Source organism: Ailuropoda melanoleuca, chromosome 15 (assembly GCF_002007445.2).
Source record: "Ailuropoda melanoleuca isolate Jingjing chromosome 15, ASM200744v2, whole genome shotgun sequence".
Lineage (NCBI taxonomy): Eukaryota > Metazoa > Chordata > Mammalia > Carnivora > Ursidae > Ailuropoda > Ailuropoda melanoleuca.
The window spans coordinates 87,787,843-87,802,638 of NC_048232.1; the positions used below are offsets into that span (position 1 = coordinate 87,787,843).

At 58.4% G+C, this 14,796-nt stretch overlaps 1 long non-coding RNA gene across 5 annotated transcripts in view; it reads left to right on the plus strand.

The window, feature by feature from the left end:
• LOC109490159 overlaps window positions 1–14,796 on the plus strand; it is a 72,954-nt gene that overhangs the window by 33,267 nt on the left and 24,891 nt on the right. For 4 of the 5 annotated variants that reach the window (XR_002143427.2, XR_004620999.1, XR_004620998.1 and 1 more), the window contains one exon: window positions 11,593–11,700. This is a non-coding gene — a long non-coding RNA (uncharacterized LOC109490159). Of the gene's footprint in view, window positions 1–10; window positions 636–11,592; window positions 11,701–14,796 lie in introns of those variants that run through there. The other variant, XR_002143428.2, reaches the window with a different exon arrangement.

Here is a 14,796-nt window from a genome sequence, read left to right on the forward strand (position 1 = left end):
CAGGGCCGCGCCGCCTGGCCACGGGGAGGGCTGGCGCCGGGGCCGGGCCTGGGCCGGGCCAGCTCCCCCGTCGTCCTCGGGCCAGCCGCTGAGTGGCCAGCCGCGCCTGCTGCCTCCTCCCTCTCCCACTCGGCCGCCCCCCCCGCCCCCGCCTGGTGGTGGGTTCGGGGGTCCGGCCCACCCGCCTCTGCCACGTCTGCCATCCTCCCGGCACCCAGGAGCATCTTTCAAAAATTCCCGGTGGGCGGGGCCGAGCCGCAGCGGCCGCCTCTGGCCCCCCCTCCCCGGGCAGCCAGTGCCAGATGAGAGCAGGAGACAAAAGTAGCATTTTCCTCGTCCTCCTGGGCTGGCAGCAGAGCCTCCCCCAGCACCACTTGGCTCCTGGCAGCCCTGCCTCCGGGTGCCGGGGTGGCCGAGGCCCAGGCCGCGCCGGCCGGGACCGAGGGGACCGATGGATGAGGGTGGCCAGAGAGCAGGACGCCTGAGGGCCCGTCGGACTGGGGCTGGCACCTGGGGATGGCCTGCTGGCCAGCGGGACCTGCCCTCCTCCTCCTGCCGCTGTGCCCGGCTGGGCCAGGGGGCACCGTTTGCACTTCCTTGCTCTGGAGAGAGCTCCTCTCCCTCCTGCACCTTGGGTAAGTCACCTTCTTCCCTTCTCTTTTGCTGGAGACAAGCCGAGGGCTCTGCCATCTTGTGCTCGATGCCTGTTACGTTTCCTTCCCTCTAATTGGTTATCCGAAATTCAAAATTCTATTTCCGACCCCCCCCATCTTCAGTGAAGTAAGCCTTTCCAAAAACTGCAGGGAAAATGCAGAAGCCAAGCCCATTTATTTTTAAGATCCAAAGCTACAGGCTTTGGGAATCACAGTAAAAATGAATGTTTATTATTTCACAGTAGCTGTGTGTTCAATTATAATTTGAACGAATGTTTCAGGAGGTATTAATAGGCATGGCCTACTCGTTTCTGCTCAGTTGTGCTGGTTTGTTGTGGGGGTCTCATCACCATCATCATCATTATTATTAGAATTTTAATTTTCGGAGGTGCCAGGAGTGGCAGAGGGAAAAACACCAAAGCGCCCATGCTTCTCCCAGCAAACTCCTCGGCAGGCAGGGCTGGGCTGGCACACGGGAGGGTGGGTTCTGCATTGAGAAACAGAGGCCCTTTTATTTTATCCGGCATCTTTAATGCTGCCATGTCCACAGTTTAGGGATCTAGTTCTTTTTTCTCTTTCGTTTTATTTTATTTCGGGTGTGTGGGGGGCTGTTGGGAGAAAAGAGAAGGCTCTTTTCGGCTCTCAGCTCAGTATGGGGAAAATCTTTTAGGTTGTTTTGTGCTTTGTTTTTTAAACACTTATTTAAGCCCGGGGATTCTGCCTAACGGTGCCGTGCCCGGCTCATCACTGCCCTGCCCACAGACGGTACGTGGGGTCCACGTGGGCACGTCCACCAGACAGACCCTCAGGGGGCCCGAGTTGTCCAGGGCTGGCCTGTGCTGGATCCCATCCTGGTTTCCCATCCGTAGAACTGTGGGTTGAGACGTTCGACCGTCCAGGCCCTGAGCTGTGGCCAACGGGGGTGGGAGTCCCTCGAAAACCTTCGCATCCCCAGGCCACACTGCCGCCACAGCCCTAAAGCTAACCTCCATGGTTGTCTGATTTTCTGTGATGGTCGCTGACCCTTCAGAGCTGCTGAACCTTTTCATATAAAAGGTGGGCTTTGCAGAGTTGAGCTCCAACTTACCTCCATCCCCTGGCAGGCTGACAAAAACGCCCACAGATGCAGCCTGGTTTTTCCCCACGTTGGAGGGTAGCTGGGGTCTTGATTTATGGAAAATGGAAAATCAGGCCCAGAAAGTTCTAAATTGCAACGGAGAGGAAAATTCCCACGTAAATACATCTTTGTTTTCCTAATTCGGAGGCGTTGGGCCCTGTTTGTGTGGGGGTCTGGGCAGCCGGCCTGGACAGATACCACCAGACGTAAACGTGAGCTCAGCTCACACAAGGGCTCTCACGGCTGCTTTTGTTCTTAGATTAGACAGCAGTCGGTACTGGAGGTTCGGGGCTGCAGAGACTGGAGTATATAGCAGAGATAATTAAAACATTTTCATGATTGTGACAGCCACATTCTGCTGCTGCAAGCTGGAAGTTCATTCTACCCAAATATTTAGCAAGCACCAAATAAAACACTGGTGACAAAATAGAAAGTAATAGGAAAAAACAGAGTGTCAAAAATTCTAAAGCAAGAGTCCAGAGTGTAGAGAGGTGGGTAGGGGGAATGGAGGGTCCCTCGTGTTTAAAGAATTTATGCTTTCAATAGCTGCCCATGTCTCATCTCCAAAAATTTTATTTTTTGGTATAATCAGTATAGGTAAATAGGCCTTTAATCCTAAATCCTGGAATGAGAGTCACATTTCCCGAGCACGACTTCGTCTTCTTTTGAAGGTAAGGGCAAGTAGCATAAAATCTATTAATTTCCATAAATGAGCATTTTCATTCTAAATTAGTATTTTCCACTGAGATTATGTTCACCTAATGGGTGTAATGTCTATGGAGAACACATTTTCCAGCACACACCTTATAGAGCTGGGATGGTTATATGTGACCAATTACCATGTTTGTTTTTCAACTTGGGCAATGACATTCTGCCTTCCCCCAAATCAGGAAAAAGCCATGGAATCTTTTGTGCTCTGAATCAGGCAAAGTATCAGCGTTCTCCATGGCACTCAATACTTCTCGGCAGGTTTTTTTTTTTTTTNCGGGGGTTTTTTTTTTTTTTTTTTTTTTTTTTTAAAGAAAGTACCACGCATAGCAGTTTTCACATCATTGCGTCTATATAAATTCCACTATAGACTGAAATTATACATTCTCACAGCACAGATGGGCTGGTCTGTCATTACGACTGCTGGGTCCTTGTTGGAACACACGGCATATTTCAATTGTGGAGCCGGCAATTTCGAAGAACTGAGGTCAAAATAAACAAGTTGCATTTGTGTATAAAAACAGTCCTGTGATCCTCTTGTCCCCTGAACAGTTCGGTAGAGGAACCACCATCACCTTCATTAGATTAGAATTTAAATGTTGGTCTTTGTCTCTTTGCCTTTTAAGACTCCAAATGCCCTACGTTAAAGGACCTTCCATGTTTTAATTAATTGCCAATTTTTATGTTGTTTGGTGGCATGAACAGCGTTAACACTAGATTTAAATTCAAAATTACGGGGTTTGGGACTTTAGATTTGGGGATCTTTATTAAATCTCTAGCTGTTCTGTAGAAGCTTACATAAAATTATTTTGAGATGTTATGAAAAATCAGATGACTAATGTTTTGCGTGGTTTAAAGGTACATTTAAATTCCCCCAGCCCCAAAAAAAAAAAAAAAAAGAAAAGAAAACCATTCAACAGGTAAATTACAAAGAGTAGCCGTAAACTTAAAAAAAATTATCTCACCGAGATAACAAGGTGCAGAATTTATTGGCCACATCACATGTGAGGACAGAGAAGTTTTACAGGCACAATAATTTGCACAAGATAACTGTTTATTTTGTGAATTTGCTCACATTATGATGTAATCTGCTCCAAGGGTTCTTCCCCACCCCACCCCCCTTATTTTTAAGTGATTGCTTCTGCTTTTCCCGAATTCTGGATCCCGGCTCTGCCCTCCCCAGCCTCTGAGGCCGCCTTCCCCTGTAGTGGCCTGGAGCTCACAGCCGGGGCTTGTGGCCGAGCCTGAACGAGGTACGAGGTACGGATCCTGCCCTCTGCTGTCTCCTGCAGGCTCCCAAGTGTCCTTCCGTTTGTTAATAGAAGTGCTTTGTTGTGGCTTGTTTATTTAAAGGCACGTACCTGTTGGTGGAGATCTTTGGGAATAACAGGAAGGGCGAAATTTGATGAAATTTGCCAGAGCTCCTGGGAAGCCGTGTTCTCTAGTGGTTCTGCTCTCGGATTTTTTTTTTTTTTTTTAAACCACTTCCTCCTTTGCCGTTGGTCTTTCAGCCTCTTGAGCCCGGTCTTGGCATCAGATCTGTATTAATAGCAGCCCCGAGAACAGGGTGCTGGGCTGCGTGCACTGAAGGGGGGGCAAAGCCAGGTGGCCGCCGCCCTCAGAGCCAGACCCGGGCTCCTTACAGAGGAGCGGGAGCTCCGGGGCTGAGGCCGGGCTGCACATTGAGTGGGCTTTAGTTCCTGGCCGTGTTGATCGAAGGCAAGTCATTTCACGGCTCCGTGTCCCTGCTTCCTCATCTGTGAAATGGGGACAGTGAGTGTCCCCGTCTCATGGTCACGCACGTACCGCACCTGGCACAGTGCTCGGTTCCCAGAGAGGACCCCATCCATACCTGCTGTTATTCCCCGGCTGGTTTCTGAGTCTCCGAAGTGCCTGCCCGGCGGGGGTTAACGCCAGCTGCATTCGGCCAGGGGAGGCACGGAGCCTGACACCGAGTCCCCAGATTCAACCAGCTGATGAAGATCGGGATGGGATTCAGACCCGGGCCTGCCATCCTCCAGAGCCCACGTTTATTCTGCATGTCCAGGCGGTGGTCAGGTGTGGGCGGCACGCCTTTGCCCGTGCGTGGGCACCATGGTGCGTGCATATACACACAGTGTCCGGTGTTTTGCCTAAGTCAGTGCTTTCCAGAGGTGGACAGGCACTTGGAGGCACCGTGCCTGCTTGGGGCAGGTGCTCCTCGTGGCTTCTCAGTGAGCCATGGAGCCCGTGGGCCACCCCTGGGGACACCTGCCCAGTACTCCACTGCCCCACTGTGATGGGTCCTCTTCCCCAGCCTGGGGCCGGCCAAAGCGGGTTGGACAGGGCACCCAGCTGCCAGGCTCCTGGGAGGTGGAGGAAGGCCCTTGGCCGGGCTGGCTGCATGCTGGGACCTGGCCAGGCACGGTGCGGTCGGCTCGGAGGGGCAGGCCGTTCCAGGCACCGGCCATTTGCAAACGCTGAGTAGAAGTGAGCCTCTAGGCCTGGGAGAGGAAATGGCGGCGCGGGCAGGCCCAGGACAGGATCTGGGAAGGCGGCCGAGGGAGGGGAGCGGCCGGAAGGCCCGGGCTGGGCCGCTTGGTGCGCTGGCCGCCGTCCTGCGAGAGGCGGCCGGCGGGGCTCGTGTTCCCGGGCAGGTCTGCGTGTGCGTGCGCGTGTGCACCTGCGTGCGGGGCCCGGGCCGCTGAGCGGCCACTGAGAAGCCCCAGCAGCCCAGCCGCTCCTCAGTAACCTGGTGGGAACTGGGGGGGATTTGACGAGGCCATGTGAACACCCAGCGCACCTTTGGACAAAAAAAGAGCCTTGATGAGATTGATATTTACTCCAGACCTTGGTTCTGTGTCTTTAAGGCGAATGTGACAGCACGAGACTCAAGAAATGGTCGGACATGTCAGACGGGAGCCTGTCTGGGAGCATCGGTTGGTTTGCTTGTCCCCTCCTTGGGGCCTCTTAGGTAGAGACCAGAGGCCTGGACTCTCAGGGGAGCAGCCTCAGTTTCCCTGTCCATAAAGCAAGGGGATCAGTCCTCCCCACAGGTTTCCCGTGGCATCTGTGGTGATGATGTCACTCCGCACTCCTCCCCTTTGATGGGGAGCAGTTGTTGGTGGGCCCTGGGAAAGGGTCCCCAGCCTCAGGTCCCCGGGACTCTGGCTTCTGAGTTTCTTGAGGGGCTAGAAGGGAGGTAGCGGCCGGACCCTCAGAAGGGAGCCGCCGCTGGGGGCGGTAAGACGGGGCTGCTCCAGCATGTGCTGGGGAACCTCTGGCCCAGTTTCCCGGGAGCCCAGCCCCGCCCCAGGATTCCTGCAGTGGGTGTGCCCGCACTTCCGGCCCAGGCGTGGGCGGAGGGGTCCTGGAGGCCAGCGGAGTCCCGCCGCCCCCACCGCCAGAGCCTCCTGGTCGTGCAGCTACTTTTGCCTCGATGGGTCGAGGACTCCCGCCTGAGCGTGGCATGCGGGGTCCAGGCAGGTGGCCCCCCGCCCGCCGGCCGTGCGCAGGCACGGGTGACATGGCGGTGACGGCCTGCAGCGGCAGCACCGCGGGGGCCGACGCGGGGTAGAGATGGCGCCCTCCAGCTCCAGCCCTTGTGGTTGTGATCGCCCAAAGAGTAAGTTGTCTGATGCCAGGACCTTTGGAGGCTCTCAGCCCCTGATGGGTGGGCCTCAAGGGTCTTGGGCCTCAGTCTTGGGTGCTCTGATGCCGGAGGTGAGCTCTGCCCCACAAGATGCCAAGCCACGGGGCTGCCCGGCCTATGTGACAATGCCGGCGGTGGCTCTGGGAAAGCAGCTTCGGGGGGGCACTCCTGGGCCAGGCAGTGTGGCAGGCCACCACTTGCACCCCGGATGACACCGGGGAAAGGTATGGCTGCCACCGCGGGCATCTGCTGCCAGGGGAAGAGTGAGCAAGACAGGCTCAGGCAGGACCAGTGAAGGGACCCAGAGAGGCAGAAACTCCTGCCTTGGCCCAATGGAGAATTGGGGGCCACACTTGGCTCCCCCAAGGGAGGGTCCGTGCATGTCAGATGTTGTGCACAGGACTCAGTTCCTTGGGATTGGGGGGAGCAATCCTTCCTTGACCTACTAAGCGCCAAGCTCAGGGCCGGGTAATTTGATCCTATTTATTTATTTATATTGTAAAGACTTTATTTAATTTGGGAGAGAGAGCACAACAGGGGGAACAGTAGTGGGAGAGGGAGAAGCAGACTCCCCACCAAGCAGGGAGCCCGACGCGGGACTCAATCCCAGAACGCCAGGATCATGACCTGAGCCGAAGGCAGACGGTTCACCGACTGAGCCACCCAGNCCCCCCCCCCCCCCCACTTTTAAACATCCATTTTAAAATGCAGTCGGCCCGTTCCGCTTCATTCTAACATCCCATCAGAGCCGGCGCAGCTCCCGTGCTGGAATGTGGTGCAGACAGGATGGCCGCAGGCCCTGCCCGTGAGGAAGTGTTAGCAGTTTTCTGTGTGAGAAAACCAAGGCTCAGAGAGGCCAAGAAGCGTCCCCACAGTCACACAGCGAGGGAGAAAAAGAGCCTGCACCCAAAACAGGTCTCCAGCCACAGGACCCGTGCTCTCCCCACGCTGTCCCCATGCTGGGTGGAAACAGCTGGACAGAAGACCCCGTTTTATTGTTTACCTGTCATGGATGCTGACCTTGGTGGGTTCTCTGCAGACATGCGGTGCATGCGGTGCCAGGAGGGCCCTGTCCTTTGCCCTGGAGTTCTTCTGCCCCTAGGGAGAGCCAGGATGGCCTCATCCCTTCCCTCCCCGGGGCCATGTCGTGCTGGTTCCGGGGGCCCCAAGGACCCGTCCCTGGCTGGATTGCCGTGACCCCAGCATCTGGGGCCTGCTGGTTGGGCCCAGAAAGCCCTCAGTGCCCTGCTGGGGTGAGGGCTTCAGGCCTCTGTGGCTCGGGGTGCTGGCTGGCAGCAGACAGTGCGCTGTGTGGCACTGGGCCGTGGGAATGGGGGAGCCAGGGTGTCACCCCTGCTCTCGCTGTTCTTCTGACCCATGGCAGGGAAACATACAGGGTTGTAGGCACAGGTGATCGACAGAGTTTATCACTCAAATGCTGGGAAGAACAGCCTTTTGGGGACACTGTAAAAACCTGGAACAGGCAAGACCATTTTGCAGCCTTTGATGTTCTTAAAATGGCCCTTTCTGCTCTGTGCCCAATTCATACCCTTCCGTTGTGCTGGGAGCCCGCAGCTGATGACAAGCCCAGGTTTTTTGCAGGTTCTTTACGTGGGGGCTGGTTGTATCTGATGGGCCTGGACCCCTTTCTCATGGAGATACTCGTACTTTGTGCTAAGGTGGACAAGGTGGTTTTGGCCAGGCACGGGGCCGTCAGCACCTGTGAGGTCTGCTCCGAGGCAAGGGTCTCTGCTGAAGGAGGGGTTCCTCAGCTCAGGCCAGGACAGACGTGCTGGGGTGCCACGGAGAGACCAGGGCGAGTGCACGTGAAAGCAGCTCTCTGCAGGCGAGCAGGACCATGTCTTGTTCGAGAAACTGTGCCCTGTCCGTCCATGGGGTCCCCTCTGTGGCACTCGTGTCCCAGCATTGCTCAGAGCTCATTAGATTCTCGAGGGCACCTCTCAGAGTGTCTGGGGAGCCTGCTATGGGCAGGCCCTGGCTTGGGGTCCAGGACGAGATAGACAGCGACTGGTCAGTCGCAGACCTTGTTGAGTACTGGGTCCTCTGCTGGAGGGTTAGAGCCGTGACAGGCAGCCGTATCTGTCCCCCACTCACAGGCCTGGGGACCTCACTTAGCAAACACGGGTGTCAAGGAGGCCCCGGCCCCAGGCCTGGTGGTGCTGGGCAAGGAGCTGAAAGTTAGCCTGGAGCACCTAGTGCCCGCCTGAGGAATCAGGAAGCCTCCTGGAGGTGGCGGACCCCAGCCCCAGGCTCGTTATTATATCCAACCCCGGGGCCTGCCACGTCCCAGGGCCCTGCTGCCAGGCGCAGCGCCGCCCCTCCCGCCACCCCACGCCAGCCCTGCACAGGCCACATCTGCTGCGGCAGCCGCGCCAGAGCTCCGCCTCCCGGGCTCCGTCCCCATGGAAACCACTGTGGGGGGGCGGGGGGGGGTTCCTGCTGCCTTTGGCCCTCTGACTGGTTTCCATTAGAGCCAGCCTGCTTTCCTTGAGCTCTGCCCCGAAGTTCAAGGCTCCCCCCAACCCCACTGAGGATTCTTTCGCGAATACTGAGCACCAGCCTTCTGGGCCACGGACCTGGGACCACCTGGCTGAGGGCCCTGCGTTGTCCTGTGCCCAGGGTCCCGCCTGGGGCTATGGCTGCCCTTAGCTGGCCTCACTGTGGGCTCAGACCCTGTCCTTTCTTGCTCAGAACCAGCAGCTGCTGAGGGGCCCCCCGGCTCCATCCCAGCTGGGCCGTAGAATCAGTGGGGGTGCTCTCAGTAAGCCCCTTCCTCTGTCTGGGCCTCAGTTTACCCATCTGTAGAATGAGAGGGTTGAAAGGCTTCTCCAGGTGCTTGCCGTGCCAAACAGGAGGACAGAACAGAACGGAAAATGCAGCTAAGGCAAAGCCAGCTCTCCCGGGTTCACAGTTCTGGGATTTTTGTTTGTTTTCAAAGAGGGTTTTTTTTTTTTTAAGGGAAGGAGTCATGGAATTTGACCGGAGATGGCTGTCGGAGAGCCAGTTGGAGCCCGTGGCCCCAGGGCTTGGGAAGGCCCGGGTTGGCTGCGGGCAGCCAGAGGCCTGGGCAGCGGTGGCCATGGGCTCCACCTGGCATCTGGGGTGCCCAGTGACCTGGCTGTGAATGCGGTGAGCCTAGGCATGAAACGTGCCCATGACAGGATCCAGAGGGCTCTGGAAAACTACCCGAGAGGCTTCCGGAGGTCAGAAATGTGGGCAGAAAATGAGATCCAGATTTAAAAAAACCCGGTTGGCTCATCCCCTGGGAGGGAGGCCTGGGAGAGCCTTGTCGCTTGTTGACTTGGAACGCTTGCCCAGGGCTGGTTTACGGAAGCGGCCCCTGGCCCCAGCCTGATGCCCTGGCGGAGGTGCTGCCTCTCCCTCCACCTCTCAGGAGGTGGGAGTTTTACCGGGGAGGATGGGAGACCCTTTGAGGGCTCTTGCCCGACCTGCCTTCTGCTGGGCCCTGCCACTGCCCTACGGGGACCCTTTCCAGCTTATATGCAAAGAGAACCTCGTACTGGCAGGCCTTCACAGCAGCCAGGAATGATTCAGGCAGATTGCTTTCCTCCCTGGGCCTCAGTGTTCTCAGAATCTGTGAAATGGGGAGAGTAACACAGCCCTGCAGGCACGTGGGAGTTAGGTGAGATTTGGGGTCGGGCTGGACAAACGGTAGAAGGTGGTGTGAGAACCGCTCCCACTGCAGCCTCCTCCCCATGCACGAAGCAGGCTGCACCTTCCAGATTGCCCCAGACTCTGGCGGGGTGACGCTTGCCCAGCCTGGCCCCAGGGAAGGTCACCTGGAACGGCTGCCCGAAAGCCCAGGGTAGCCGATGCAGTGGCGTTTCCTCTTCTTCATCTGGGACCCCACTCGACCTCGGGCCTGCCTCCCCAGGAAGCCCACCGCCCCCTGGGTTCACTGACAGATCCCTGGGGGTGGGAGCCAGAGCTGACAGACACCGGGGACATCCTCACCACCACAGCTCGAAGGACAGGCATGGTGGCCTTTTCCGATTTCTGCCCTGGGCAGGAAGGGCACTTGGGTTTGGACGGCGGTACCCTCCTGCCTTGCAGCCCGCCCTCCCTAGTGAAAGTTGGCTGCGGGAGCGAGCTCGGAGGAGCAGGCTGTGGCGTGGCCGAGGTTGATTGAGACATGCGGGGAGACCGGGATAATGTAGGAAATGAAGGAAATTTCCCCAGGGAAAGGGGGAAGAGAAGAAAGAGGAGCTTAAGTGCCCAGATAATTATAAAGCCTGGCGTGGTGATTTATGGCAGGCAGGCCGGCTCCTCTGGTCTCCACCGCCCCTCCTGTTTCAGTCCCCCTGTGCCCCCAGAGACCCGCTGGGAGGGAGGCAGCGAGGCCAGCGGATGCCGCCCAGCACCCAGGCTCTGCTTTGTGTCCTGGGGACAGAGCCCCTCTGTGTGCTGAGCCCTGACGTCTGCTATCTGGGGCGGCCTCACGGACAGGCCGCCAGCCGGGAAGCTGAGGTCTGGGAGGCTGCGTCCCTCCTGCAGACTGTTCCCGAGGAGCCCCAGCCAGAGCGGCCGGCCCGTTAGAGCGGTGCTGGTCAGGGTGCAGGTAGTGCCTCTCGTTCTTGGTGCCGCGGAAGGGGGGCCAGGGCCGTGGCGTCTGCCAGAAGCAAGAAGGTGCGTTTCTTCGCCTTGGGATCTGGGCGCGCTCTCAAACGAAATGAGGACACAGCTCGCCACATTGGCCAGGGTGTGAGAGAGGCCGTGGCTGGCCCCGGTGGGCTCCCTGGACCGTGCACCATTTGGGGCCCGACTGTGGGCAGCCCCCACTAGGGGATTTCCTCTGCTGTGACCACAGCTGTCCCCTCCCGCCCCCTATAATTCCTGGGGGATGTCCCCCAGCTGCTGACCTCCAGGGTCATTGTCGGCTCCCCTCCCGGCCACACCCAGACTGTGCCCAAGTCCTGCCAGCTCCGCGGCCACTCGGCATGTCCGTGTCTTGCCCCTCCAGGGACCTGTGGTCACCATGCAAACCTCTGCCCTGACTTCCACCCTGTGGGGCTCCCGTCGAGCTCCAGGCGCAAGTCCAGCCTCCCCACCCTGGGACTTGAGAGGCTCCCAGCACCCTGCACTGCCCCCTCCACGTTGCCATCCTCCCACTTCTCTAGACTGCAGCCCAGCATCACCTCCTCCTGGAGGCCCTCCTCGCTTCCCACCTGCCCACTGCACTGATCAGTTCACCGCACCTGTCTGCCCTGGAGGACTGAGCGTCTCCAGCAGGACCGGCCAGTGGCCCAGGGCAGGCTCTTGGGGGAACATTTCATGAATGAATGAAATGGGATCCCGAGGCTGGAACAGAAGAAGGGAAGGCTGTGAACCCTGCACTGAGTGCGGCCGCACGAGCCACCAGGCTGGTCACGTCGCCCGGCCGCGATGCTCAGAGAAACAAGGGGACAGAGCTTACTTACCTCCACCGATTTGTTCCCTTTTAGGACTAATCTGAGGGGCTTGTGAGCCCACCTCATCGGGGACGGCGTGGCAGCGCCCGATGGACAGGCCTGAGCCCTGAGCACCTGCAGCCCACGGAGGGAGGACTCCAGGTAACTCCAGGCCACGGGAAAACCACGGCTGCTGCTTTGGGGTGGGGATTCAGTCGGGAAGACCAGCTGTGAGAGGTGCCCTAGAAGGCTCTGGGGCCTTTTCCCCTCAGCTCAGTGGGCGTGGAAGCTGGACTCTGTCGGCTCATCCGATGTCATTGGCGAGCAGTGGCACATTCTGTTAATCAAGATCGGACATTTCCTGTTTGTGAATTTCCTGCACGGCCTTGCCACCGTGTTGTGGCTTATGGGGGTCCTCCTCCTCCAGGAAGTCCTCACAAACTCCAAGGCCCTCTTGCCTGCTCTCCCTTGGTGGTGGACGGCCCAGCTCCTCCGTAGCACCCACCGTACCCCTCTTCTCTCCCGTCGTTCATCTTTGCGGGTCTGTGATGCATGAGGGCATTGGTGCCCAGACCCTTCCGAGGGCCCCAGCGTCTTTGCCCAGCCGGGACAGGTCTGAGGCTGCTTCCACTGAGGCCTTTTGAAAAGTGTGCCTCGGGGAGATCACGCCTGACCTGTGAGCAGGGGCCTCGGTCCCTCCCTGGCTCTGCTGTTGGCCTGCTCTGTGATCTTAGGCCACCCCCTCCCCCACTCTGAGCCTCCATTTCCCCACCACCTCTGACATTTGGTGGGTCTCCGGAAGGTTCTGAGGGGCCAGGTTGGAGCAGCTGCCTCAGGCTTGTGAAAGTACTCCTGGGCTTTCAGCGGGGACCCCGCTCCTAGGAGTCTCCCCAGCGAAAGGGTTAAGATCTATGCATAAAGCCAGAGGTGTGCTTCCTAAGGCCTCTCGGGACAAGAGAAAGGAAGCGGCTGGCGGCTGTGCAGGTGGGGCGTCTGGGTCAGGGAGTTGTGACAAAGTTATCCGACGAGATGTTGCGCAGCTGCTCATCAGACACAGCCAGTGGGAGCCACTGCCCCGGAACGCTGTGGCCGCCTGTCCTGGTGCGTGTGGGAGCCCCTCCTGGGACGGGGAGTCCTCCGCGGGCCGGCCTCAGCAGAGGAGGACTGCTGGCTGCCTTTTCCTCCTTTTCGTGGTTGTCCAGATCTCGTTGAATGAGGAAAAACTCCTTTAAATCACAAAACTAACCCCCTGGCCCGAGCGACCCTGACCCACCCAAATCCCCACTGCACGTTCTCCCCCCAAAGGAGAGACATTTACACAAGGCGCAGGGGGTTGCCGTGAGGCCGCGCTGTCGACAGGGTGCTTCTGGGCCCTTTAAAAGGAGCAGAGGAGACTTGGTGGGCAGAGGGGGCGACTGAGAGTGGGGAGTGCGCTGAGGCCCGTCCAGGCCGATGGTGGTGGCGATACTGCCACGTTGGGGCAGGGCCCACCCCGAAGTGTCCATTTGCATCCGGAGTGTTTGGAGTCTGATGCCTGGAAGTGACGTCCGTCCATGGAGACAGGGACCCCTGTTGTCAGGCTGGTGCTGGGGCCTGTTCCTTTGCCTTTAGACGTATGGCCATCCCTTGTGACGCCCGCGACCTGGTAGAGCTCAAGGTGGGTGTGTGAACGGACGCGTCTCTGGCGGTGACTCGCGCCCCTGGCCCCGAGCTGATAACGTGCGTGGCGTCGGCCGCTGCCTGGCAGAGCGCCTTCTGTGAGTGCGGGCCAAGCCGGTGGGAGGTTCACGTTTGTTCATTTCGTGTTCCTGATGTCAGCTTTGTCTGGTAGGTGTGAATGGCTGCTTCTTAAGATACAAAACTGGGGCTCAGAGAGGCCAGGGTCCTGAAGGCCACGCAACCGGGGAGACTCTCAGCGGCCTGTTGGGCTCAGCAGCCCGGGCTCCTGCCCGGGGCTGGTGGCTCTGCCGCTGGATGCCGTGTCCTTGGGGATTTGAGCCCTCCTGTGGCCTGCCACGCTGGCTGCTGTGGTGGCCGTCGGCCCCCCGAGTCCCGGCTCCCCGAGTCCCTGCCGCAGCCACGTTGACCCAAGTGGAGGAGCAGCAGAGCTCGGCTGGGACCCTGGCCTGTGCATCTGGCACTCCTGCCAGAGGACGGGGCTGCCCATGAGCTCCCGGCCTACATCGGACGCCTTCCGACCTGTCCTGGGTACCAGAGGCCTTGGGTTTTCGACATGGCTCAACCCCAGGGCCAGGCCTCTGTCGTCTGCGGGGCATTTCCGTACAGAAATGGGGGATGAGCTCTGTGCATGGTTCATTAGCAATCAGCTCTTCCAGTTTGTAAGCTGTTTCTCCCACACATGACCTTGGAGAAGGGCAAGTTTAATGCCAAAGAGAAGTATGGACAAGGCAGGCTGAGCCCTCTGGGGACCCATGCACCCAGTTTGGCCAATGTCAGGGTTTCTGCTGGGGGCTCTGAGCTCCTGCCCCACGGCGTCCAGTCAGGCCCTAGGCCTGGGCGACTTGGTTCCTGGTAAGATAAGATGTGGAGGAGGAATTTCTCCAGGATGAAGGCCCAGAGTGAGTTCTTACAGGTCCTCGTGGTGCCCCGGGGGGCAGTGGTGGGCATGCCGTCCAGTGAGCCCCGTGCAGCCTGGGTGTGCAGAGGGTATCATCTCTAATCTTGCATGTAAATTTGAGGAGGTGGGTGTCACTGTCCCTGTCCCTGTATAACAGATTGGGAGCCTAAGGCCCAGAGAGGTGAAGGGGCTTGTCCAGAGCTGAAATGGGACCTCAGTGGCCCCTGGACTACCCTGTAGATAGACACAGGAATGTTCCAGAGACCAGGTTACTCGTGGGCCTGGGCAAGGCAGGGATTGACTCTGAGACATTCTGCCAGGGCCTAGGGTTGGTTCTGACCAATTATGCACCAGTTTCATTGTGCCAAAGCCTTCCAGAGGACAGGAGTGCATGTGGGAGAAACTGCCAAGATGGCCTGGGCTGACCCTGTCGTCCAAGTGACCTCACCATGGGGCACAGGTTCTGCGAGGGAACAGGCCCCCGTGCCAGGCCCCCGAGGGGATCAATGGTAGGCATCATTATGAGCCAGCCTTGGGTTTGGGACTCGTCCTTTTGTCACCAGTAACAGCCACCATGGCTCTGGGAGGCCGGCAGCCCTCGCACATCACAGGAGGGAATGGCAGGAGAGGGCGAGCTTGTGCCTGGAGCCGCACAGCTAGCAGAGGCCGTGGGTCTGGCC